Source organism: Syngnathus acus, chromosome 13 (assembly GCF_901709675.1).
Source record: "Syngnathus acus chromosome 13, fSynAcu1.2, whole genome shotgun sequence".
NCBI lineage: Eukaryota > Metazoa > Chordata > Actinopteri > Syngnathiformes > Syngnathidae > Syngnathus > Syngnathus acus.
Genome location: NC_051098.1, coordinates 14,344,825 through 14,371,491, shown reverse-complemented (window position 1 = coordinate 14,371,491; position 26,667 = coordinate 14,344,825). Strand labels below are relative to the sequence as shown.

At 42.0% G+C, this 26,667-nt stretch overlaps 1 protein-coding gene across 1 annotated transcript in view; it reads right to left on the bottom strand.

Annotated features, from left to right (window-relative positions):
- The window catches only part of lrfn1 (leucine rich repeat and fibronectin type III domain containing 1), an 80,028-nt gene that overhangs the window by 15,140 nt on the left and 38,221 nt on the right, over positions 1–26,667 (bottom strand). The window contains exon 2 of the mRNA XM_037267637.1: positions 1,681–1,802. The gene's annotated coding sequence lies outside the window, so the exon portion shown is untranslated. The remainder of the gene's footprint in view (positions 1–1,680; positions 1,803–26,667) is intronic.

The window sequence follows — 26,667 nt, the reverse complement described above, 5'->3', positions numbered from 1 at the left end:
ACCTTGAAAACGCTAACTGTAGTCTGCTGTTTGAAACCGTAACTCGGGCTTTCCCCTTCAGGGCTTCCACTGTACTTGGCCGTTTCAAACGGATCCGGTATATATGAAATGGCATCAGACAATATATATAAGGTGAAAGGCAAAGCTCATCTCTACGGTGTCTTAACACGGCGACGAGTGCTGTTGACCCGAAAGAGAAACGGCTAGCCTTGATATTCCAAGACAGAGAAGCGGCCCAAAAGAACACAAGGCAGGAAGACGGCAGGCAGGCAGCTGCAATGTTGAATAGAGAAGGCTAATAACTTGACCCCTTTTCCCTTCCCTCGCCGTGTGCCGCCATCCCGCAAACTTGGCTTCACTATCTACTTAGAGCGCCTTTTCACGGCTGCGGGCTAGCATCACGTTGTGCGCGCAGCCGTGAACGAGAGGGGGGAGTTGTGTTGTTGCGCCGCGTGCCTCCACAGACTTGACAACTTGAATTAAATTCCTCTTCAAAGAACAGCAGGCCAAAAGATACCCAAAGAATATTACCATTAAAATATTAAAACAAATCACAAAACGACGGTCTTTTTGGTTAGGCATAACGACTGAAGCTACTAGAAACTCATACGGGAACCGGCTATAATGTCCGACCGACTCAGCAACGCTAGAGGGCTAATTAGCCAGTTCTGGCCATCCCCTTTGAACCATAGTGCAAGCGGGAGCCATCCGAGATCTTTGTTCCTATCACTGAGCAATTTCCTCTCGCCGAGTTTCCGTCCGTGGCGGGTCAGAGGTAGGCTGACTCGCCGGCTTCCCACGGGTCCCTTAATGAAACCAGTGGACGCCCAAGTTGTGTGCCAATCACATGAAGAGGGGGGGGGGGCACCAGTAGACACATGCTGAGGGGGGCTACAGGTAACCAGTGCACTTCAAATGTGCCCAATTCTTCACGGCTGACGGCTCTCTGAAGACACAGCACAGATCATTAAATCCATCCTCTCATGCGCCAGCATTTAATGAACACTCGCATGCGATATGATGTAAGGCCTGAGTGTCAGCTACGGCTGCGCTTTATGGCCCATTTCAAATTCAGAGACTCCACCAGCAAATGTCCTTAACCCACACGGATCACATATTTTAGATTAGGAGCTAGCTGAAGGCATCAACTTCTTCTTCTTGAGGCCACCTGGATGAAAATGTAACGCCTCTCTTTTAAATGTTTACATTTAAAATCGTTCTTTTATGTATTGTTGGAGAACCCAAGGTTGGGATTTTCTTTCTTTTGGTATGTTCAGCGGAGCAAAAAAGGGGCGTTTGCGCCCTAGTGGGAGCGAACGCAGCCAATTTGATTCCTTAATCCAGCGCAGCAGAGGTCAACATTGCGGAAGATTGGGGCGTGGCAAAGTTTATTTTATTAGGAACCACAAGAAGATCTTAGTTCTGGCTTCGTCCCAAAACTTTGGATCAAAATGACTCCTAAGGCTTGGATGACAGAGCAGGGTAAAAAGAAAAAAAAAAGAGTAATTCTGACCTAATTCCGTCCTGGCACCTGCACTTTGACGGTCTTCCCCGTAATGAATGGCCATCTCGAATATGCATATGCTGCAGCTGGAATGTGCTGATGCGTCACTGCTAACGCAACACTTTCCGCTAAAGGTTGAAGGAGGCAGCTGCTGAGAATCGCCCAAATTAACTCACCACAAGTCAAGCCCTGGTTTCCATTGCGAGAGTCACATCAGTATCCTGATCAGCTGAATGCCCACTCGCCACTAGGGGGCACTGGTCGCGGTGGATGGCTGGATTTAACCGGAAACAACCACCTAAGGAAAAGAAGCGTAGCGTTAAGCAGTGCAAAAAAAAAAAACTTTGTTGAATCTGCGTTTATATCTTTCAAAGCGCCACCAAAAATAAAAAAAGTGAAAAACGTCAAGGTTGCCAGTCCGATCGTGTCGACGTCAACAAAATGTTGCAGTGAATTTTGACTTTCCATTCACCAAGCAAGTCAACCCTGCTGTCAGCACTTTGTTCTTTCAAATCCTGAAAGGTCAACTGACTTTAAAAGAGTGATTCATGCCTTTGCCTCTGCAAGACTATTATCAAGAGTCTTTATTCACATATTAGTCAGCCTCTGCAGCTGGTCCAAAATGTCGCCCCGTGACTTTCAACAGGCCCTCGCAAACGTTATGCAACACCGATGCGCTGCGTTTTCATGTTATTCTGACGGGACATTGTGATTTCCTAGGAATGCTGTTATCAATTAAACACCTCAACTCCCTATAAATAATGTTGCACATTGATATTCATCCGTTTCCGATCTTTTTGAATTCGCACTATGCCCCCTAGTGGCGACAGAAAATAGCCAACAATGACAGGTGTTCAGTGTTTACGAGAGGGGGGAATATTTCATCCCTACAGTCAGACAGAATATATTCAACAGATGGATGGTATTAAATTTGTATTTTATTTTATTTCTCAACAGCACCGAGGTCTGTTCGGCTTGAAAATAAGTGAAGAAAAAAGCCTTGCCCGAGCGGGACCGATTGCGCAGTCATGATTTTGTCCTAGACAGTATTTCTGGGCAAGAAGGGCAATATTCCTCAACACACAAGGGAAGCAGTCATACAGTCATAATCTCATTCAATGAACTTGCTCCTTCTTCACTGGGTGGCCTTGGCTGCGAAATGAATGTTGATCTGATTACCAAACGGGAAGGAAGCAAAAGCAACAACAGAAAAAAAAAAACCCAGCTTTGGGGATACTAAGCCTATGAACGTGCGTCCTGTCATTAATATTTCACTGCATCATCATAGCTAAAGGAGAACAAAGTGAGAAAAGGAGGGGGCGGCATGAGAGGACGCGATGAAAAATGCATCGTATTTTGACACGTCTTTGGAAAGGATCCCAGCACAACAAAAGAAGGCTGACGTTAAAGAAGGCCAGATGAAGATGGAGTGTAATTTACTTATCCTCTGCTGCCAAGCGGCAAGAGGAGAAACCTGCCAAGGTCACTAAACTATACTTTGTCACAATCTAGGAGAGATTAGCATATGCCTCACACAGAGCCGCCATGCAAATACAGAATCGCTCATGCTAACTTGACGCTACTGTATATCAATTTGTATTCAGAGGGTAGCGACCTGGGGCATGTCACCTTCCGCTACTCATCCAGCCAATGAAGAATTTATGCCGCACGGATTTTGCTTCCTTTTTATTTATTTTTTTTTTTTAAAGTCATTGCCGTCCCCTTCGCTCCGCAGCCGGTTGCTAGCATGTCGAGGAATGAATCGAGGGGAGGAGGAAAAATTGGCGGCGCCATAAATGTCACACTCATTTCACAGTCTGCCACGGTGCCTCTACCTCGATATAATTTGAGTTCTCGTGTATGTGTGGATGCGGACTCCTCCCGAAGCCACCTGCGCCGCAGAGCAGCTACAACGCTACGATAAGACATTCGCTCATCCACAATGGATGAACAAGTGATTTCTTTCTAACTCCATTTCCAGGACTGAAATTGTCATCTGGCACGAGTTGATAAAGCTGAGAAGCCGCTCACTAAATCTCCAACATGGCTAGCATCCGCTGGTAAACCTCCTTTCTCTCTTCCTTTGTATTCGCACCTTCACTTGCTCTTATTTTTCCTACCGGCGATTTTAAAAAAGCATAAAAATAGGCTCTATGCCATACAACTTTGGACAAACGGGTGAGTCATTATCCCGCTTATACTTATTACTTGCATTAAAGAAGTGAAGGTTTGGTTATTTTTGATGAGAACGATCAGAGTTAGCTCATTAGCCGCTCACCGTATGCTAGCACCTGTTCCGACAACTCGGTAAAGAAAGAAAATGCCTAATTAGCCAATTAGTCATGTGGCAGAAACTCAATGTGTTGAGGCACTTGGACATTAAGGGTGTCACTGCTCTCAATTAGATTGACTTTTTTTTGTTTGTTCTTTTCCCCCTCTCGTTTGTTTTATAATCATTTGCATGGCAACGTTGGAGTTGTCTTTTCGTCAAAGTAAATGTAGAGGCGGAATAGAACGGATGGTAGCAAGCTTTGAATTCACTTTACATATGTTACAGTTGACGCCTTTCAATGTTTCTTCTCCCTTCCGCGGGTCCTTGACTTTGATTCTGTTCGACCTTGACCATTCGAACACGAGTTTGGTTCTAACATTTCAAGTTGTGCACGTCATGAGAAATGAGCATCCTTTGTAGGGTGTCTGTTCTCACCCATAAGGAATAGGATGAGTATCTCAGTCAGAACTAGTTGAGGTTATCTCTACGGTATTTCCGAGGCTTCCAAGATGGCGAGGTGTTCCAAGCAATGTCCAGCCGGGAGGTGGCCCCGGGGCAAGACTGGGACATGCTCCAGTGACGATGTTTCACGGCAGGCATGGGAGCGCCTCCATCTCCCACCGGCGGGACTACAAACAGGGAAGTCACCGAATCCCTGCTGAATCCGCTTTAGCTGATGGAGCGTCATGAAATTTGGATTGCAGCGCCAACATATCCCCAGGAACGATTCATCCAAAGGCAGCAGATAGTGCCAGTGTGATAGCGATCTATATCTTGGTCTTCTTCTAGATGAATAAATCCTATACTCAAAGATTCTGGAACATGCCCGTCCACGAGTATTGGAGCGTCAGTGGCATGCATATTTAAAGTGAGTCTTAGGTTGCAAAGTCAGTTCAAATCCAGCGAGCCAATCATCCATTCCTCAAGTCAATTCATCCATGAATCCATTCGACTCTACCTCTGTCTGCAGGCTGTCACTGAAGCAGACTCCAAAAGGTAACTCAGACGTCCTTCAACCCCCCGAGGGACCAAAACAAGTCTTGGAGAGTCAATCAATTATGGATTTGACTGAAAGCATGCATATTGAAGGAAGTCACCTTTCTCTGCGCTTCATTTCCCAGATATTGACACTTGTAGCCGTTTACCCTCCAGCGGACTCAAAGAAGGTCAGGCCACAGTGGAGCAGAGGAAGGAAATCCTTCCGACTAACATTAAGAGTTTTTCTTTTAGTTTGGAAACTAGCAAAGTTGATGGTTTAAGTTTGGATTTTAGTTTAAGATCAATCATAGCAGCACTGGCAGGGTTTTTTACATCAAGTGAGACTAAACGGTTTCAGCCAAATCACGCCGATTAGACGATTACCTTCTTTTTTTGACAGAGTTGCGGGGTAGCTCGGCATTGACTGACCGTGAAATCTTGGAGATAAGCCTTTCTATCACACAGAAAAAGATGCGTTGCAGAAGAACTGTTTTTATAGATCCTAGGGAGGACAGTTGTAAAGTCTAATTAGCTATTTAACGCCGCTGCTAAACTCAACGGTATTGCTAAAACAGAGAGAGAAAAATAAATGCGTTGACAACCCAGTTGAGACTGAGTTCATATAAAATGTTTCAAATCGGTTTGAAGGTGGTTTGTTGGACTGGATTGAACCGGCTTTGATGATACAGCGTACCTTTAACTGTCCATATGTTTGCTAGACCTCCCGTGCTACATTCTATTTAAACAAAAATCATTCTGATGTTCTGATTCGGATCTGATGTAGCAACAGCCAAAATCAGAGTAGGTCAAAGCTCTGCAAACATCAAACATCCTCATGCGGTTTTAATCAAAAGCAATTGGCCAGAGATAACTCATTAAAATATAACATTGAATCAAGCTCATCTAAATAATAAACCAACTTGCGTTGAAAATTGCGACTTAAAAACGAAAAGCTGCTATTTTGCTCTCCGCTTTACATCTTTCATGTAGGTTAATTGTTGTCTTGTACGTTTGTTTTCCGCCTTGCATATGGCTTCCTTTTTGTAGTGCTTCCAAACAGTCCTCATTAGCAAAGTTCTCATAGAAGAAGAAAGAAAAAAAAAACTCGTTAACATGCGTACTCAGTGAGAGCTCCAACTACATCCACAACACTAATAGGACTTCTTCTTCCTTGTTGGCTTAAAGTTAAGCACTAGCTTACAAATGCAGACAGACCCATCCATCTCCATGGCGACTAAGCAAACTCCATCTGCTGATGGAAAGCGGCTGAAACGGTTGAAAGCGCAGAGAGAGAGAGAGAGAGAAAAAAAAAATCAAGCGGGATAGTTTGAAGTTGGCAAATAGGCGCAAGATTGATGACTTTCAGACTGTGTTGCTGATGAAACATTGTCTCATTTCATTACAGGGAAATGAATGAATCACATAGGAGGATTAGACTTGGCATTTGGCTCCATCTCGAGGAGTAGCCTTTCAGTAGCCTATAGCTTTGCTAATTACTCGCGTAATCCCTCCACAGGTGGCTCTATGAATCTTCTGATTTCATTGTGCACACCATTTGGCAGTGTAGCCGAGCTGCGTGGCGCAATTTGTTGAAATACTAAATGCGGTTAACTGGCAGCAGAACAACAGAATGGTCGGCTTGCGTACAGAACACATAAGCGGACAAAAGACGGCCTAACAATGATTTAAAAGTGTTTTTTTTCCAACTGGTAGGAGTGATCATTAAATTGTCAAGTTGGATTTTGAATGAGCACAAGGCTTTTGTTGTACTTCAATGGAACAAATCATAAAGGGCAACCGATCACAGTAATGTTGTCCAATTATTTTTGAACAAGCACCTGGGAAAAAAAAAAGACCAAAAATTGTTACTCTAAATTGGTCTGTACTGTAATTCTGTTGCAGAAACATGATGATCCATTTTCCCCCCACATAATTTCATTGTGTATGTGAGTCTCGTTTTAATGAACTTGTTTGCCGAGCGGTGTAAGAAACTAAGTCGTCTTGTGACAAAACAAGGCAGTACTTTCAGTTTTATAAACACATGTTACAGTTTGAGTATAAATGAATGCCGTAAGAATGATGAATCCCTGATTTCGAATTTGGAGTTAAGAACTGTGACGTCATTTTCAGTCGACAACAGGCGGCAGTACAAAACAAAATGGCCGCCCTCTGATATGGACAAAAACTAGTTGATGTTTACATTCCACAAACGCAAAGTGTATAAAAGTACTGAAACGATGAACGTCAGATTTGTGTCGGACATCTGAAAGCATCCACTGTCGAGAACTTAAAAACATTCCACAGTTTAGTGTATTTGTAAAAGTCAAGTCTGAGGCTCTCAATAAAGGCTTTACAATGTCCCCCCAAAGTGGCCCATTGAGCTTTAACCTGAGACGGCAAACGAGTGTCGTGAAAACCAAGCGATTTCACACCTCGCCGACTGCCGCATAAAGCGAGCAGGCACCATCTCCATCGAGAAAAGACAAACTGGATCACCGTTTAGCCTAACTGTTCATTTGTGTTGCTAGTTAGCTTACTTCCTGACTTGATGGCGCCACGTTAGCCGCATGACAAAAACAATCAATTCAACTTCCTTGTGGCAACACAATGTCAACAATGCTTCCAGAGAATAGGGTGAACATGATGCTAAATTCTGGCATCCAGACAAATGTTTAGCATGACGAGCATTAGCATATTTTGCTACGCACGAGCCATTAAAGAGGATTACCAAAGATTGGAAATTCTGCACAATACATGAAGCGGGCAAAACAAAAAAGGTACTTGTGTGGCATAAGCCCCAACTGTATCAATGACGACGAGACACTGCGGCAACACATTTCGCAAGGGAGAAAACAGCTCTTTATCATTTTTTACTACCCTCTGCCCTGCCAAAAAACATTTGAGCAAGCGTAGAGCACAAGCATAATTTGCGGAATCAATGTGACAACTTGTGTAAATCCTCTGCTTGTACTTTATGATTTTGACTCACATTAACATAATGAAATCCTCCGTTAACCCTTAACGGGGACATTTAATCCCGCCCTTATTTATACTTTATGACAAATTGTTAGCCTCTGGAAACATAGTCAGTAGTTATGGAAGAAGCGTTTCAACCTGACACACATTTATATTTGAGTTTCATTTACAGGATTTTTAACCTTTTACACTTCATTATCCGAAACTAATAATATCACCGAGCTTATTATCTCGGGAATTGACGTTGCTGCATGCTCTACATGAGGACATCATTTCATGTTTTTTTCAGTTTTTAATGGGATTTTTTTGGGGAGCACCAATAAGTCATTACAGTGAAAAGGAGAAGAAGAAAAAAGTCATTACAGTGAATTTGGACTGATAAATCAAGTGTAGGTAGACAATCTTGAATTAAAAAAAAATAAAATAAAAAGTGGTTACCAGTGCGACATAAGCCCTTGGCACATATCAATGACTGCAAAAGACACAGCGTCAACACATTTTGTAAACTTGCAGCTTTTATCATTTGTTTTTACTACCCCCTCTCCCCCAATAAAGACAGAAAAAGCCGAAAACAAAACAAAAAAAAAGTATTTGCGGCAGCCTTTAGCACGATTCTCTAAACGAATGTGACGAGTTTTGTGTAAACAAGAGCCGGTGAATGAATCACAACAGCCGGGCGGCCATTTTCAACTTGACGCCGGGCAAAAAAACAACAGCACACAATGAACAACAATAAAAGCTGGGTTAAAGAGTAAGCTCTCTTCATTTCCGGTCTGCCCTGGAAACGTCCAACCCGGACGTGGAAATGCCGTGTAATTTGTCCCCGGGCTTGATAAGGCCATCGGTGACACATTCAAGGGAGGGGACGCAAGCAGGTTATCTGAACAAGTCGCCTTATTGCTTTGCCCTGGGATCAATGTATTTAATTTGCCTTATTGCTGTGTCTTAGTTTCATCTGATAAGGAGCAGTAAGTTCTTTTTTCGAAACCGAGTATTCAAAATTTGTGTAGTCATCGATACCGATACCAAGTGCCAATACCACGAATCTTCTTTTATGCATATTTTCCCCGTACAAAAAAAATGACAGATCATTTTAAATGAATAATATATTCAATATAGCAGATTTCCTAAAAACTGCGTAAAAAAAAAAAAAGGCTTTTTTTTTCTCTTCTAATTTGTGGTATTAGCACTTGGTATCGGTATCGATGACCACCGTTACCAAGTGCCAATACCGCAATTCTTTTCTGCATATTTTCCCCGTACAAAACAATGACAGATCATTTTAAATAAATAATATAGTCAATATAGCAAATTTCCTAAAAACTGCATAAAATATATGGCTTTTTTTTTCTTTCTAATTTCTAGTTCCTGTCCCCAAGAGAGTTGCAGACAGCGGCAAATAAGCCTATCCCCCTGCTTGAACCTCTGTGGCTTAAACTGAGATGCAGCTTATTTTGAGATTTCTCCAAATTCCCAGGAGTGTCATTCTGTTTTTCTCCTTTTCTCAAACTCACATTTGATCGTAAAATCGGTTCCGTTTAAATGTCTGCTCCATTCAGAAGAGCGAGAAAATAAAGGGTGAATTTAACATCAATCTTTTATTCTTTTTCATTTCCTGTGACGCTATAATTGCATCCGCGTCTTTCCCGCCATGTAATCCACCTGCCATCAATAAACAAAATGCTTAAAATAATATAAATAATGTATTGAATCATAAATATGCCTTGAGTGGATCGTTTCCGGCAACTTCCAACAGCCTGCTTATATTGCATTCATAATATTATTCCATGCGCACCAATACATCTATCGCCTCATGTATTATTGATTGACTTTGGCAAATACGGTTACGGTGCCGCGAAAAAGAGAGCCGTGTAGTATTTTGTAGGCGTCATCACCGAGTCCTCCTGGTGCATTTGACAGCTGTAAACATACGCACACTGCTGGCACGACTGCACTTGCCATCTATAATGGATATGGAGTCGTGTGGAGTGGAACAAGTCACCTCTTGTGGGATGCTGGGACTCTTGGAAACGTTCGCTTGCTTCCGCAAATCTAAGCTGTGGCTGCCAGGAATGACAACTAGAAACAATGTGGGAAAAAATGGCCGCAAATGGCAGCCAGGAGGGCTGAGTATCGATAGCGGGTATCGGTGCCATGGTATCGGACTTAAAGTTTATTAGATTATACATGTTGTTTTTTTAAATTATCTGTCATTAATTTATGGGGAAATTTTATGTATGAAAAGTACGAGTGGTATTGGTGCTTGGTATCGGTTTGGGTGACTAACCCAAAATTTAGTACTGGTATCGGTCAGAAAAAAATGTGGGATCGGACATTTCTAGTCATGGTCGATGTTCACACATAGATATTAAAGGATTCAAATGCTGAGCTGATTTGGACTCAGTTTCTAACCAACACAGCAACACCAAAGCAAGTGTGCTCGTAAATTCCGACGGGGTTGCTCAATGTTGATGTTTGTGCAAAACAAGCTAGCCAACATCTTGCATTGTGTTCAGTAACTATGCCATCGTCCAACAATTGCTTTCCAGCGATGCGATGAAAATGTTCCACAGCATGTTTTGCTCAAAATTTATTTGTTTGTTTATTTGGCGCTGGCTGTTTATGATTTTTCCGCTTGAATCCGTGTTGTTCTCCGTGAGCACAGCTGACAACGCCGAGCGTGATGACCGGGTCATCATGCTCGGAAGCCCTTAAAAAAGGGTGCATGTCACAGCTAGTGGCCTTCAGAAGCATTTAAGTGTTGGGAAGAAAAAAAAAAAAAAGATGGATTCTTGTTGCCGCCGGCCGTGAATCATCACCTCCCCTCTCTCTACTTTGTCCGCTGCTCGACGTCTTTCAATCGATAGCGTAAAAAATCCACAATAAGGTTATAACAGTAATCAAATCTTTCAAAGAACGATGGTTCTTTTGATATGAAGCGAAGGTCCACTCCAAATGTCCAATCGAATTTGAGAAAAACAACATCACATACATTTAACGATCCCAAAAAAATGAACCTCTGCATCTCATTTCTTTGGCTATATGTTACACGCAAGGTTCAAACCCAACTGTGAGCCACACATTTTCACCACTAACCCACCGTGCTGATGACTAAAACCCCTCCAACAATTAAACATCTTGCTTCCTATTTGAATGTCATCCGCAGACATCACAGAGGAAGCAAAAAAAGAAATAATTAAATACATTGGCGGCATGACGAACATGTCACCCGCCCGTGCGGCGCTCACCTCATTAATTGAAGTTAACGGGTGTGCTACTTGAGGCTTAAACACTCCAGTTTGCTATTTGTAGCTGATGAAAGGTCAGGCGTGCTCCAATTTACTTGCCAGAAGGAAGGAGAAGAACAGCGGGACTAAAAACACACAGCTTAATCAGAGTGAAGGATTTGAAAGTCCGCTTTTGCTCTGTAAGCAGCATCGCCTTAACATCTGGAAAAAAAATGTAAACAGCACCGCTGATGACCACAAAGAATCCATCCATCTGTTACTTTCTAACCATGATGGAGGAAATTAAATAAAATGTCAAAGTGGACCAGCTGCCACTCAACGTGGTCCTCGGTCCGGTCTCTCACCGGACTTGAGTGACTCTTAAAACAAGAAAGTTTCAGACATGACAAGCTAGCGTAACCGCAAGTGACCTAAAAGATGAGCGGGAGTATGTGTGTCCCTCGGCGCTTCGAAGCCTTTTAGAGAACAGGCCCCGTACAAGAGGTTATTCTTGACTCAACCTTTGACTGGAAATCCTCACAGACACATTACCATAAATAAAACATAGTCGGTGGATTCACACTTGGATAGACACACGCACAAAAAAAAATCCTCAATTTGGATTCAGGGGAAAGTCACGGTCATTGATCCATTTATTTAGCCGGCCGATGTCTTTGTTAAAAGTGAGCGGACTTCACATCACTTTCTTATTCGCCGCTTGGGCACCGTCGGTGATTAAAACAACATTTAAGAAGAAGAAGAAAAATAATTTGCATGTCGAGGTCTGTCTGCCGTTAGCGTCGACGCTATAAACGTCAAGGTTATCGACTCTACGCGTGGATAAATTAGTTATACATTACCTTTATGGCTGCTGGGGATGTTTAGTTTTTGTTTCATGACTCTCAAGACAATTTGTGCACTGCTGTATGTAATACCAATGAAGGCGCCGAAATCCAAATGAAGATTTAAAAAATAAAAGAAAATTAAACAGTTTTAATGACTTAAGTTGTTATTCATCACTTAATGGCGTTTTTATTTATTTATATTTGATTTCAGCGGAATTGTATTTTTAATAATGGCGTGTATATTTAATTAATGGCATGATTTATTTAGTGACATATCTTTAATGGGCCGGAGCACTTTGTAAAGTCTCAGCGTGTTTGGTGCTATAAAAGTGCAATGAAAAAAAGTCAGGAAGAAACGCAGGAAGTCAAACTTGCATCATTTCATTAAAATATTTAATATAATAAAATTGATAATATTGGTTCATCTCCTGTTATTATTTTGTGTCATTAATCAATTTAAAGTGTTGCAATTAGAACAAGGCTCCTGGACGATCAGACAAATAAAAAATAAAAAATAGACCAGTTCCACTGACGGACGGCAAATTGAGCGGGCGTCTACTATCGTAACAGGCATCGACACGAGATTGAAACAAATCACATTGCATCGCTTGTGCCTGACATCAAAAGAGCAGAAAAGAAAAACAAGTCAGGAGAGAGCCGTCCTTCACGGGCTCCCATGCAGCAAATGCTGTTATCTCCGACCGCCGCATTCTTTCATCCTTCCCTCGCCTCGGAAAGAAATCACGCTTCACCTTGTTATTTACATATACAGTAATCCTCCGCTTGCCCCCCCCCTTCATGCTCATTTTGATATCCTACATATTTACGATTAAGGCTTCGGCAGCGCCTTACCGCCAGAGGACTAAATTAAGCATTAGTAGCGAGAATGCTACTCAGAGGTCACATGTATTCTTCTGCCTTTTTAAAAGGGAGCCACATCTGAGCAGAGGAAGAATATGGGCCGGTCGGACGCAAGCAAGCGTCTGTAAATGCGTCGCCATCGGGGAGGCACCTGAATAATTTATCTCTCCTTGTGTTGTGCTGCACAACGAAGAGGGGGTGGCGGGAGAGGCGTTGGTCTGTATCAAACAAAAGGGAACATGATGTCTGTCACACATCTGTGCTCGGCGCGCCTTGACTCCAAATTCCTAAATTCAATTTTTTTGCTGAAGGTCCAACGCGTGATGTCAAAGAAGACATTTTTTGGGGCTTACAGTCTGTGAGAGGTGGTGCACGCCACTGGTCGCCAGTCCAACCCAGGGCACATAATTAGGGATTGTCGAAATAAAAATAATCTATCCTGACTAAGATAATGCCTAAGGATAGCTTAAGGCTTAAAACAATTAAAGAAAACATTACAAGCAGAACATTTAGTATTTACTCAACATTAAGTCAAGTAAGTCGTCTCTAAGATACAATTTTAATTTATTTATATATATATATATATATATATATATATATATATATATATATATATATATATATATATATATATATATATATATTAATTTATATATATACGTATATATATTTTTTTAATTTTAATTAAATTTATTTTATTTGCTATTTATGGATGGGCTCGATATAGTATCGGTAGCTTGATATCGTATTACCAAACAACCAGTCACACTCACGTCGACATCTATGAAACGTGTTTGTCTTCAACTTACCTAACATGTAACTTTTTGGAACGGAGAAAACACACACAAGCACAGGAAGAACATACAAACGCCAACCCAAGAATCCATCCCTGAAGATTCAAACGGCAACTTTCAAGTCAGTCATTTTCTATTTGTACCAAGATAAGCATTGCCAATAGCTCGCACTGATTTAACGCTGCCGCGCCGTGTGCATCTATATTCAATTAAAGAACGCCTCCAGACAAGTGTGAATAAAGCTGAGCGTGTTAAAAAAAAAACTTGTTAGCACAGCAACACCTGACAAGATGAACTAGGCGGGGGGGAAGAAAAAAAAGGTCACAGACGTTCCTAAAACCGGAATTTGCTGGAAACGGTAACGTCATCGAGCTAACGCCATTATCACCAACAGGTACGTTAGCACACGTCGCCTACCGCAGAGTGCCGGTTGCCTGGAGACATTGAAGACTCTGGTTGCCACGGTAACCCTCTTTCATACCGGCTGTCCCATATTTCTCACGTGTCCATTGAGTCCTTCCGATCTGCCGTGTGGAATGAAGAGGTTAAATTTGCTAGACTTAATCAAATACATTTTTCCTGGTCTATTTTTTTTTGTAGTGCTAAATCAGTTGCCCGGGGGCGGTGTAAATAAGTCACTATTTAGTTAAAAGAGTCTAATTCCGGAAAAAACAATTTCTTTTTTTTTTTTATTGTGCTGGCATCACCAGATAAACACATCCAATTAGCCGCTGCTGACAGTTCCGTCCGCGCAACGATGTCGATGCTCTCTCTAACCTTTCCCGACCAGTTCAGCTGTCAGTTTTTAGACGGAATATTCCTGTTCTAACAAGCGTAGTTTTATTACAAACAAAGTCATCGATCAACAATTACACTCTGTCTGGCTTGACGTTTACTCAAAGTAGCTGCTCCTTAACCACGACACGTGAGGATTCTGTCAAATCGTGCGGGGATTTGCTGCGGGTGCAAACCCGCGGGGTCGACACCTGGCCGGTGAATAAATGAAAGATGGCATCAAATATTTATTGACGCATGCAGCGCTCTGCTCAGACTCTTTCAAGAATGACGGATGGCCAACTTCTGATGTCATCTCTCTTCGGCATCAAATTCTAATTTGGTGCGTGAAATAGGTCAATCCAGATTTTAGACTGCTAACATAAAAAGTGTATAATTGTTTGTACAGTGTACTTCACACAATAGAATCAGCAGATTAACAGGGCAAAATTGATCTAGCTAACTCGTCATGTTTATGTATAAACCAACCAAGAATAAATATTTCCACTGGCGTGCGTGAGCCGGCACATATAAAAAAGGGTAATATGCGCCGTTGTGGGAGTGAACACGTCCGACTTGATTCAAAACTTTTCGCTCCCTTTAAATGTGGCGCGAAACGGATTTGCTCATGGCGGCTGACGTCAATTTGGATCGAGAGTTACCCTGATAGCTGTGATGGGTCAAATGCAGAGGTGAAATTTGTTCCACGTCTGTGTACATAGCAAATAATGATTCTTCTACTTTCTTTTCCCCCTGTCTCGGTCGTGTGATTGACAGGTGATGAGGCCAAGTTGCACCCCGGTCTCTTGCCCTAACTCAGCGGAGATGGAGTCTTCAGTGACCCCGAATGAGACGTGCTGTAGAAAATGGAGCGATTGATGGATCATCTGCTTGCCGGTGTCATCCGAGATCCTCATTGTGCTGGATGCGAAATTGGTCCTTCTATGTGCTTAACACGGATAATTATTTTGTTTTTAGCACCACTAGACGACTCTTCGGCATCATCATTCAGTCGGCGAAATAAACTCTAGACACAAGAGCGTTTTACGCTAGCTAAACAAACAATTCATCGCAAAATGTATGTTTTGATGCTCTAAGGGCAAAAAGAGCAGCTCTGCCATTTCCAAAGACATGAGACTGTCACACTGTTTGTGATAACACACATCAGATTGAATTACGGCTTTTCAACCACCGTTTTACACAAACCCGAAATTATACCGATCGAGACTTTTCCGGAAAAAAAAACACTAATCAACCTCGCTGGTATCTTTTTGTGTTCATGGTGTGGCTGTCAGGAAGCAGATGAGAGATTTGATTGGTGTCAAGAAAAACTACTGGTTTAAGACGTATACATAATTTTTAACCTGTTTACTTTGCAAAGAAAGCGAGAAAAATCAATATATGTGGACAAACTCGATATGGTCACTGAAAGGATTTGAAACTGAAACTATTAATAATTAATTAATTCCAGTTAACTCATGGAAATGAAGCATTGCTTGATTTTTGTGTGACATCTTTCTGACCCAAAAAACAAAACAAAAAAACAAACAGAAAAGTAAATCAATATCTGTAGACAAGCACGCTATGGTCACTGACAGGACTTAAAACTGAGAAAGCGATTAATAATTAATAAGTTAATTCATTAATTCTGGTTAACTAATGGAAATTAAGCATTGCTTGATTTTTTTTTTTTTTTTAGTGGCACATTCCTGACACTTTGGACTAGAGTGCCTCGTAGTAGCACAGACGGCGATAACGGTAACCGAGCGAATCAAGACCGGCTTTAATTTGAGGCCATCGCTGCGTTTTAAGTTCAAGAAACAAACAAATAGGTCTCCACCTGCAAAATGGAATCAATTAGAAGTGCCAATCTCATTTCCTGCCCTCCATGCTCCAAAAGACAAAAATCTCCTTCCCAAAACACAAACGTTAATTCGGCTCTCTCTGCTTGTGCCAAACTCCAAAATGACTTGAAAGGATGAGGAAACCATTTTCTTTTTCCCTCAGCATCCGCCTCAAAAGACATTCAACCCTAATTGAAAAACGCTCTGTTGATTTCATTAAGCCAATATGTATATGCAGGTGAAAACAACGCTTGCTTTCTTACTGCTCATATTGCGGATCATTAAGTTTCTATTTTAAACCTTTGTCCGACGAGCTGATGCGGTTCGTTTGGGTTCCTCGCCCCCCCCCTCCTCCAACTGTGCAGTGCAGTGCTGCGGGCAGACACTCCCACTGTGCATAAAAGCCTCCTGCAGGCCTGTCAACAGCACGATCAATTTCCTCTCATGGTCCCTCGCCGGCTCGGGCTCAGCTCTCAGAAAACAATCCGCTTCAATATTTGCTACATTTAGCGGCCGTGACGTTGATGCCAGAAGAGATTTGGCCGTGGCTGCAAAAGTCTCAACTGTGCATTCAATCTAACGGCCAGCAGGTAGTGAAGGAAACTGAAAGTTTTCCAACGCAAGCTGTGTCGGAAATGAAATCTGTCGCAAGGATTGTTGCCGTTAAATGACGCCACTTAAGGTTTGCATAGTTGAGCGACTTTAGCAGTCGGTAGTAGACTTTCTCGTCCGGGCAAAGCTTTGTCGTCTCGACTGACGGGGGAATCGAAGTCGGGAAAGAGAACATGCAATTTGTTTTGAAGCTTTGCCTCGAAGCCAGAAGATGTTCTTCTTCTTGGCCACTGCGACGGGAGAAGAAACAGTAGAAGAAGAATGTCTTTGGTGGCAACCTCGAAACCAATTTTGTTTGACGACTTGTGTTAAATAAACGCGTAGAAGATGAGATAAAGCCAGTTAATCTCTTTCGCAATTTCCAATTTTTAAAAGACTAAGGCAGCAACACTGCCACCTAATGGACGGAGGAGAGACGGGTCTTTCCACACGGGAACGTCTGAGGCCTGTGTGTGAAGAGCTTAAAAACAGCATTTGTTATTTAATTTTTCATTTTTACATTATTTTTTTGAAAATGATTGCTTTATAATATTATTTAAAATTAAATGTATACAATTATTGAAAATATAATTATCTAAAAAAATCCACAAATATACATTCAGCAATATATACGAAGTATGGCAACAATCCTATTTCTTGGCCCTTGGGGTATTTTAACATCACAGACCTGTTAATGAAACATCTGTAAATTGTGAAAAGAATGTACATAAAACGTCACCACCTTTAAGTGGAGCGCTAGTCTTAAATTGTTTGTTCAATAGAATAAAGAAATAGATGATGAAACACAAAGTAACAGATTGTGTCATTTTCTTATCACAAGAAACATTTTGCACTGTGGGGGTTTGCAGCGTGTGTGTGTGTGTGGGGGGGGGGGGGCACGGCTGCATACCGAATAGCACAAGAGCGCGCCATCGTTTGATAACTGCTGTTTACCAGCTAGCGCCTCGGTGCTGTGGATTCATGTGTCGAATTCTAAGGGGACAAAATAGTCGCTGGAAAGCAAGCAATCATGTTTCATCTGCTGACATTCACAAGTTTATCAAACGCATCTCTCATCTGAATCCTCCATCTGTGTTCACAGCACAGCCATGGCTCCTCAGAGGGAGCATTGGCCCTGTTGGGACAAGAAATTAAATCTGCTGCAGGACGAGCAAGGAGGAGAGGATGGCAGGGAGGATGCCGGGTGGCCAAGCAGCCATCTGATAATGGAGCTCGCTCCCACTTGCACAGGCCCCGCCAGGCCGTTCAAGCTCTGCCCATGTGAGCTCGGAGCTATCAGTGTCACACTGCGTGCATGTGAGCGGGGCGAAGAAAGAAAAAAATAATAATAATATGACAGCTTGGATCTGAATGTGAAAAGCCAATGGGATGCCGCTTTTGCACTATTCCACCTCTGGCCGAATAGCAGGTCCGCACAGGATGTGGCAAAGTGTGATTCTCAAAAATAAATAAATAAACGAAATGTAGTAAAAAAATAAAAAAATAACTAAGTGTTCGCAATGAGTTTTTTTTTTGGTTGCGGTTTCAATTTAAAAAACTCACCCGAGTATCACGGCGCCGCTACCGGGTGCTCGTCGCCAGGCTTTACTTGAAAGCAGCCTGCGTCTAGGGAAGAAGAGGAGGCGGCGCTTTAGCCTACGTGGCACAAATAACATCAGCAAAAAAAACATTTTTAATAGAGTCACCAATCATGTCGTTTACAGCAACGTCATGCAGCTTTATTTCTTTTTACCTTTACGGTGTGATGGAACAGTTATGATTTTACATGCATCTGATAAATGACTGCATGCTTTATGTCGACGTATATATCGACCTTTAATATATTTTATTCGAGCTTACAAAATGTCTTGTAGACTAAAGGCTTCATGTAGAAGGGGCGCTTGAATCACGGTCGACTGAAGCGTCACACAGACGCGCGACTGAAAGTGGCTACCGAGCGCTAACTAGAATTGACATCATCCGCAAGTGAAGATTTTCTACAGTTTGCCGACTTGGCCTTTACCGAGTCCATTTAAGCTTCCGCATTGTTACCGGCGCTGAATATAAAGACATCGAAAAGAGCCGCTTTGCTTGGCCGAGAATCAACTTGGCTGTGTTCACAGCCACAACGGCGCAAACACCCATTTCATTGCTTAATGTCTCCGATAAAATGAAGGATTAAGACCGAGGGTCTCTTTTTGTATTTATTTAGGGCACAATTTGCTTCTCACTAAATACTGACAAAAAAGTTATTTAAGGTGAATTCAATGTGTGGAAATGAGAGGGGCGGAAACACTAGAGCTATCTGTTATTCTCTTGGGGGGGACTAACTCAACTCTGTGGCCTACTTTGCAAGACTTTATGGCACAAAGAAAAATCAGCAAAGTTGATAGAAGTGGCTCACTTCAGTGATTTGCGCTCATCTACCGACTGGAGTGCGCATATATTTATTCACGCCGCCTTTATCCGAATGAGATATTAACGCATGCCGTGCATCTTATTTAAGCTGCTCCACGGCTCTCTGTACAGACAAATGGATTCCATTAATAGGCGAGCTTTTTTTTTTTTATGATCATGTTCTCTAAAAGATGCTCACTGATGCATCATAGTTAAGTTGATGCAGATGACAGGAAGAACATGTTTCCAACTTCAGGAATAGCAAATTTCTATTCAGTTCAATTTCTGTCTTGAAGAATGGCGGCTCCCCGCATCCTTTCTCCATGAACATTTTAAGATTAACACTTTTATTCAACATGTCGCCACATAAGCAAGCAATCGCCACCTCCTTCTTCTCCCTCCGACAAGGTGTGAGCCCAGGATGACAATTTCACGCTAGGCGCATTCTCGTCGTGGTGTCCATCCTATGTTCTCTGAGGCATGCCACGCAAAAGGAATTGATGAATACACATCCACACACGGGGAGACGGCGAATATCGCCAGAGCTCCTCGGCTCTAATCTTCCAGAGTGCGACTGCCCGCTAACTGCTCCTTCGTCTGCTCGTCAAACGCCCACACACACATCGTCGCACGCAACGCACGTGACTCCGCAAAGGCGGCGGCCTCGGCGGAATACCGATTCTTCCGTTTAATCATTATGCCTGTCTCCCTCGCTTAAAAAGGTGTCATTTCCGAGGCCCCTTCATCCGCGTGTGGAGTCACAAATGACAACTGAATATAGAAATGTATTCATTCTTTGGCATAAAACTACACAGCTAGTCGTCAAACGTTTGTGAGTACGAATAAAGCAGTGGCGGTGCTAGAGGGTGGGCTGAGGGGGACACTGGCTCCCCACCAAAATATACTTGGACGAGCCAGATCATTGATTTTTGTGCAGATTTGCCCTGATATCAAATTACAGCTCAGATTTTAGTAGCCTACAAAACTTTCCATGTACACGATACAAACAATTAGCTCATTACTTTCAGATGCAGGTTTAGGTGAGGGCAGGCTCCAAACACAGCAAATCGTCCCACCCGATAGAAGAGCGCCGGCCGACATGATTGATGACTCATTAGAATCCCCCAAGCGCAGCTGTCAGGGTGGCTGTTTGCTTTGTGTGCATTGCCGCGCTTCTCATCCGCAGCCGCCGTCAAGGACAAACGGCACATTTGTCCGGCGCTTCACAGCGGTGGGCCGGCGCTGAGCTTTTTCCGCGATGTCTCTCGGCCCGGCGACAAATTGCCGGGTTCTGCGTGTGAGCATTAAACAGAGTGTCGGTGGTTATCATCTAACGTGAGGTTTGGGAGGCCTAAAAACGTAAGCACCCCTGAGCGGAAAACACCCTCTGGAATTGCCAGGGATAGCGGGGAACAACATTTTGTGGCTTGTTAGTTCAGAAGTACATCAAAGCACTGGCTCAGCTAGGATTTTTTTTGTCGGGGGGCCCTTGGGGTGGCCAAGGACACTATACTACAGGGGTGTCAAACTCATTTTTTGTCGCGGGCCGCAATGTAGCCATAGTTTCCTTCGGCGGGCCAATATGATTGTAAACTTATACACAGTATCGACGACACAACAAACTAGTAGTTTTGATATCAGACTAATAAAAATGCATCAAATATTTTAAAAAGTTTGCCAGCAATATCTCTATTTTTTGAAGTGAAGACAATTTGTACTCAATGCACAATTTGTCTTGGCGGGCCACATAATACGATGTGGCGGGCCATATCTGGCCCCCGGCCGGGCCTTGAGTTTGACACCTATGCTATACTATCATGTAGATATGTTGAGAAATTTGAAAACATAACGTTTCAGGAGGGTCTTGAAAGATCAGATCAGAAATCATGAATCAAATGCCCTTTGCCTAAAAACTGTGCGTACTTGACAAACAGTTTTACTGTCAACCGTGCTGGGTCCAAATGCTTAAGTTTGGGACAGAAACAACAAGGCACTATTTTTTTTTGGGAGTATATTAAAGCACTAGAAAAAAAAACTTTTGCGGCCACTACCCCCAATGCTATTATAAAGCCCTCAGTAAAAAAACAAATAAAGCAACACATATTTGATCGCAGGCCGCTGGGATCCAACGCGATTGGTAGTGTAGCAAGAGGCTAGAAGTCTAAGTGTGCCTCGTTCTTTCCTGCTTGTTTAATCATCCTCTTTGGAGGAGGCGACGACTGCGGACGGAATACAAAACAAGGCTCAGAGGCTCAGGCACGGCGAGGAAGTCTCGGACTAATATCTACTCGTGTCGAGCCTCTGCCTAGCTGACAGCTTGACTGTTGCATCCACGTTGAGAGCTTTTTGTTAGCTTGCAAAAGAAATGAAGAGCAGAGTTCTGCAGCAAACTCAGCTGAGGGTGATTTAACAGACATACGCTTCTCTTAGTCCGCCCCCGCACTTGGCATTCTGGCCATCGCCGCTACCTCCGGGGCGGCCCGAGCAAATCCGAACAGATGAGAGCGCTCCAGACAAAGGCAGCGACGCTAGGTGAAGTCGGAGCCGCTAGCGTGGGCCGTAGCCGATAATGGCCCGAGCGGAGGAGTAAAAAAGAACGAGGAGTAATAAGTGCCTTTTTTTTTTTTCTTTTTACGACTTTGTAATATGGCATTTACTGCGGCCTAGGATGTCGGGGACGCCTCCGTCGGGGGCAGCAGGCGGCGCAGACAGCGACCGTGGTGAGCAATAATACAAGTTGCCCGAGAGAATCACATCAAATAATCTACGCTCTAATAAACGCTGCAGTGGTGCGGCCATTTTCAAGCCAGGCTTTGCCAAAATTCTGACCAGCACATACGAACCAGGAGAAAGCAGTAAATAAATAAACCATCTCTGTCACATTGTTATCATCTTTCCCTGATCATACATCCCCACAGTAAGAGCTGAAGCCTGTGATGTCCACATCACTATTTATACACTAAACATCACGTGAATAACCACAACGAGTGGCACTTAGAGCACCCCGAAGAGATGAGTTGCTAGTGTAAATACTGTTCCACTCCATTCCTGAAGGTGGCGGTAATGAACAAATATGTCAAAATGAAGGGGTTTGTCAACAACCTAGCTTAGCTGCTATATTGTACATAAAAGGTAAAGAAAATGGTGGGAAAGGGCATAAAATGCAAAACACGAATACATTTTCATTTTTCTTATCTTACACTAATTGATTTTAATTTTGGGAAAATACTGTTCCACTCCATTCCTGAAGGTGGCGGTAAGGAACAAAATAAACTACTTAGCTTAGCTGCTATATTGTTCATAAAAGCTAAAAAATAGTGGGAAATTAAAAAAAAAATTACACTAATTGATTGTAATTTTGATGATGGAGCTTGGAGTGTGGAATATTTTTTGGTGAGGGATAGTACTTTTGGTGTAAAAAGTTAAGGAACCGCCGGCTGGCTTGATTCGAAAAAGCAGTTGATAGTGTTCCTCTTCAATCCTATAGTTCACAATAATTGAGATTCCAAAATGGTGGACAACTGCCAAACAGTACAGACCCCTGGCAAAGCCAAGCACCAATGTCTTATAGGCTGCAGTAGTATCCACTCCTAAAAATGCCCCAACATTTAATAGTCTACTTTCTGGCTCGTGTCCCATCAAAGTTGAATTGGGCAAAAGCCTTGGCGTAGGTAATCGATGGGCAAGAACCATGAGTTGGCTTTAATGTAGCATCCCTAATCATTCTCCGAGTAGCAGCGGACATTTGTTTACTGACGAATGCACTCATATGCGAGGGACCGGCTCCATTAAAGGCGAGCTTAATGGACCTATTGATTGTACTGGACATTATTGATAAAGGCCTCAGCGGACCTAAAGCCTCTATCTATAACTTTCTTCCTCTTTATCTTTTTTTTTTTGTCTTGCAGGTGTTTAAGATGCAATGAAATATTTACTGACTTGTGTTGTAAGGGAGGAAAAATGCTAAAATTTAAATTACATTTTAAATTAAATTTCTACAACACATTCACGGTCATGGCCTGATCTGTAGGCAGGCATAAAAAAAAAAAAAGTGTACGAGTCACCGGTGATGACGATGATGGAAGGCCTTCATTAAGACTGTCCGCTATGATTTAAAGTGACATTTTGCGTGGAACCATGCGGCGCCTTCCCTCAAATTAACAGCGACCCATTCCTGCGTGTTATGACAACAATAATTTGATTCAACTTTGGCAAATGATTAGCAAAAAAAAAAAAAATAATCCCGATGAGGTCATATTGTGAGTATACAAAAGGGGATGTGTACATCCATTGTTTTTATTTGTATATGTTTTAATATATTTTTAAGAGCAATGTCTTGGAAAATCTATATCTAATATATACGTATCTATATAAGTAAAATATATAATATATATGAAATACGTGTGTGTGTGTGTATATATATATATATGAATAATAATATATGAATAATATAATATATGAATAAATATATATAAAATCTATATCTATCTATATAAATAATTTCTGTGCAGATCCAGTAGGGAAGACTGACCAGCCTTGGCGCTTTTGTGCACGGCATAGTTTTAAATTCATCGATCGAATAAAAGTCCTGACTTGATTTAACTGCGAGCAGGTTTTCATTCTTTTGCTCAATTCATGCTCGGAATGAGAAAAGGGTAATGAAAGTTTGGGTGAACATTTCTTCAATGTGCCGAACCATTTTAAGATTTAAATCAGTGAAGCGGTCACTGCAATTGGTCTTAAAGAAACTTTCCAAGAAGGTGTAGTAAAGTAACGATAGGTGAGATGCGATGAAACTTTAATGGTATCTCCTCTAGATTGCGAGAAGGTCTTCCGTTTCAACGATGAAGGCTGCTTTTGTCCCTGCCAGTACAACATGTTCAACATTTGGCAAGAGCCCAACAGCCGCAGTCGTGTTCTCCGGCAACAATGGCGCTGAAAACAAGTTGCGGTCTCGGCTTAGTCACGCTTACAGAGCAGTGCTTTGACGCCTGAAACAAATCTGATTTCCTGTTTGGGTCCCATCTGAGCCCTGGCCGACTTTGTTGGGCCCTCGAGACGAGTCATTACTTCCTTCCGTATCCGCGGGCCCCTTAAAGACGGCGGCGTTAGGTTGCAAATAATAAAAGCCGTTTTGGCAGCCGAGCTCGATGATGTTTTGTGTCGCCAGATGGCATTTCGTTAACAGTCGAAACATGTTTTGTCATGGTTTTGACAGCGAAGGCTCGCAAACGCTAACAATGGCTAATAATATCACCTGTTTGTCAACCTCTATTCATGTCAACGCTGACGTCTTTTGAAGGAAGGCTCTGCTTGGAAGCCAGCAGGTCTCACTGTGCCAGTCGGCCGCGCGTTCAATACACAATTCGACGCCTTCTCACATAATCCCGTGGAGAAAAGAAAGACTTAATATGCTTAACGGAGTGCTGTCAATTGAGAGAAAACATCAATTAGCCACCACGGATGCACAGTAAATGCCGGAGCTTGTTTCTTGATGTCACTGAGCAAACTATTAGCAAATGGACTTTGATTGTTGCTCTTTTGAACTCTTGTTCACGTTTCAAAAATGAATGTGGTGACTCCACCTTGTTCTAATTTAACAATTTAAGATGGCTGTAATATTGGTGGACCGACCAGGACACATCTCTGGCTCAGCGTTAGCATTTACGGTTAGCTTCTTGAGCTTTTACGGTAGCATTTAATCACATGCGTGTCGCGTTAGCATAAACTCATTAGCTTCTTTAGCTTCCGCCGCGACTTGTTAATGAACAAATGCAGTGAAGTAATGTTGAGGAATTTGGGCAACTTTTTCTGATCATGACACTAAATTGAATCTCGCAAAATATTATCATGAGTTTTGGAGAAGAGTACGAGCATTTATTCACCACCTCTTCCACAAATTTTTTTACCGAAGTCAAATTCCTTGTTTGGCACGCTCAAACATGGCGAATAAAAACTCTTGAATCTTGAATCTTGAAATGTTGGATCCACATGTGAAATAGAGCAACCATATGGCCAAGTGTCTGTATGAGTAATAAACACAACAGAGGAAAAAGTCGTTTGCAGAGCATGCGGCGTTTTTGACGAGGAGATGCGGCAAGAGGCGTCAAGGCCAAATGGAAATGGGAGCGCAGTCGGAAAGATTTTGTGCTCTGTTGCAGAGGAATAGCAAAGAAATGTAAATGAGCACACTTTGCCCTTGAGAACATAGGAGTGCTAACCAATCCAGAAAAAAATGTCTTTTAATGATTTCAATAAGCATTACGTATTCATTATCAACTCGTGTAGGCGGACAGAAAAACACAGATTTGAATGTTTCCGTTTTTGCAATAAGTGAGGTTTTAAATGTGCAAATGGGAATTAGCGGTCTATAAAATTATTCAATTTATTAACTCATCACCGTGTCCCACGCGGGGATAATAAAAGCTTTTACGAGGCCTTCAATACTATCGCAAAACTTTTCTTCTCAGGCATGGAAGCCGGAGTTTGGAACATTCTGAGAATTTTCCACTACAAACTGTAGACTTGTGTTTGGGCATGGACACCTAAAAAAAAAAAAAAATCTCTATCAATGTGTTGCCGTCTAGCCTGAAACACCCGCAAGCGGTTCGAGGACGTCAGAGGTTTGGCTGCTGCCGGCTCTTTTCTGACAGAAGCCATCAGCGGCGTAGCGTTAGCTGTCAACGCAAACACGAAGAGTCTTTTCCTAAAGAGCAACCAGGCGGCAGCGGGCGTGTACAAGTTGCTGAATGATGCACTTACGGAAAAGAAAGAAGACTGTCCCTCAAGGCGATGGTATGAACGTGGGTATTAAAATCATAATGGCGAAAGCCTGCACGACACAATGTAACCGTAAAATCATGTAAACAAATAAATAAATGAACGAATGGCGACAAGTCGGACGGTTCATCGAAAGCAGCAATTTTCGGCTCTTCCAGACAAATAAAGAAAAAAACGATTGCTTAGAAACGGCTAAACTAACCTTGGGTTAAAATGAATTGATTCTCATTTTCTGCAGTGAGAGAAGAGAAAGAGAAATTCCAAACAATTGAACCCCAGAGCCAAATTCCGCAGTAGACTTCAGGTTTCAGTTAGACGTGGGGAAAAAATATTGAAGACTTATTCTTAATCGTTATTTCCCACTCTAGCATATCCACACACCAACATCAAGAATATCAATATCACTGTTGTGTTTTTATCTAATATGAAGAATTTAGATATTTTTAGCTCGATTTTGCAAATTTTCCTTGGAATCTGTTCATTCTATCGATTTATTTTTTTTATACAATTGCTTGAATGCTTCATTGTAAATCTAACTGAATGTGTTTTTTCCAAGTAACTGTGATTAAATAGTCAACATCACAATTATTTAGTTGACCATAAAATTACAGTATTTGATATATTCCATAAAATAAAATTTATCATATAGTATTTTATATTTATTTACCAAAATGAATTTATAGTATTTGATATTAATTTACCATAAAATTATTGTATTTCATATATTCCGTTCCACTTTTTTTTTTTTTTTAAACTCATCTATAAAACTAACATCCAACCCATTAAATAAAAAAAAATCATAACGCCTTTACACATGCAAACTA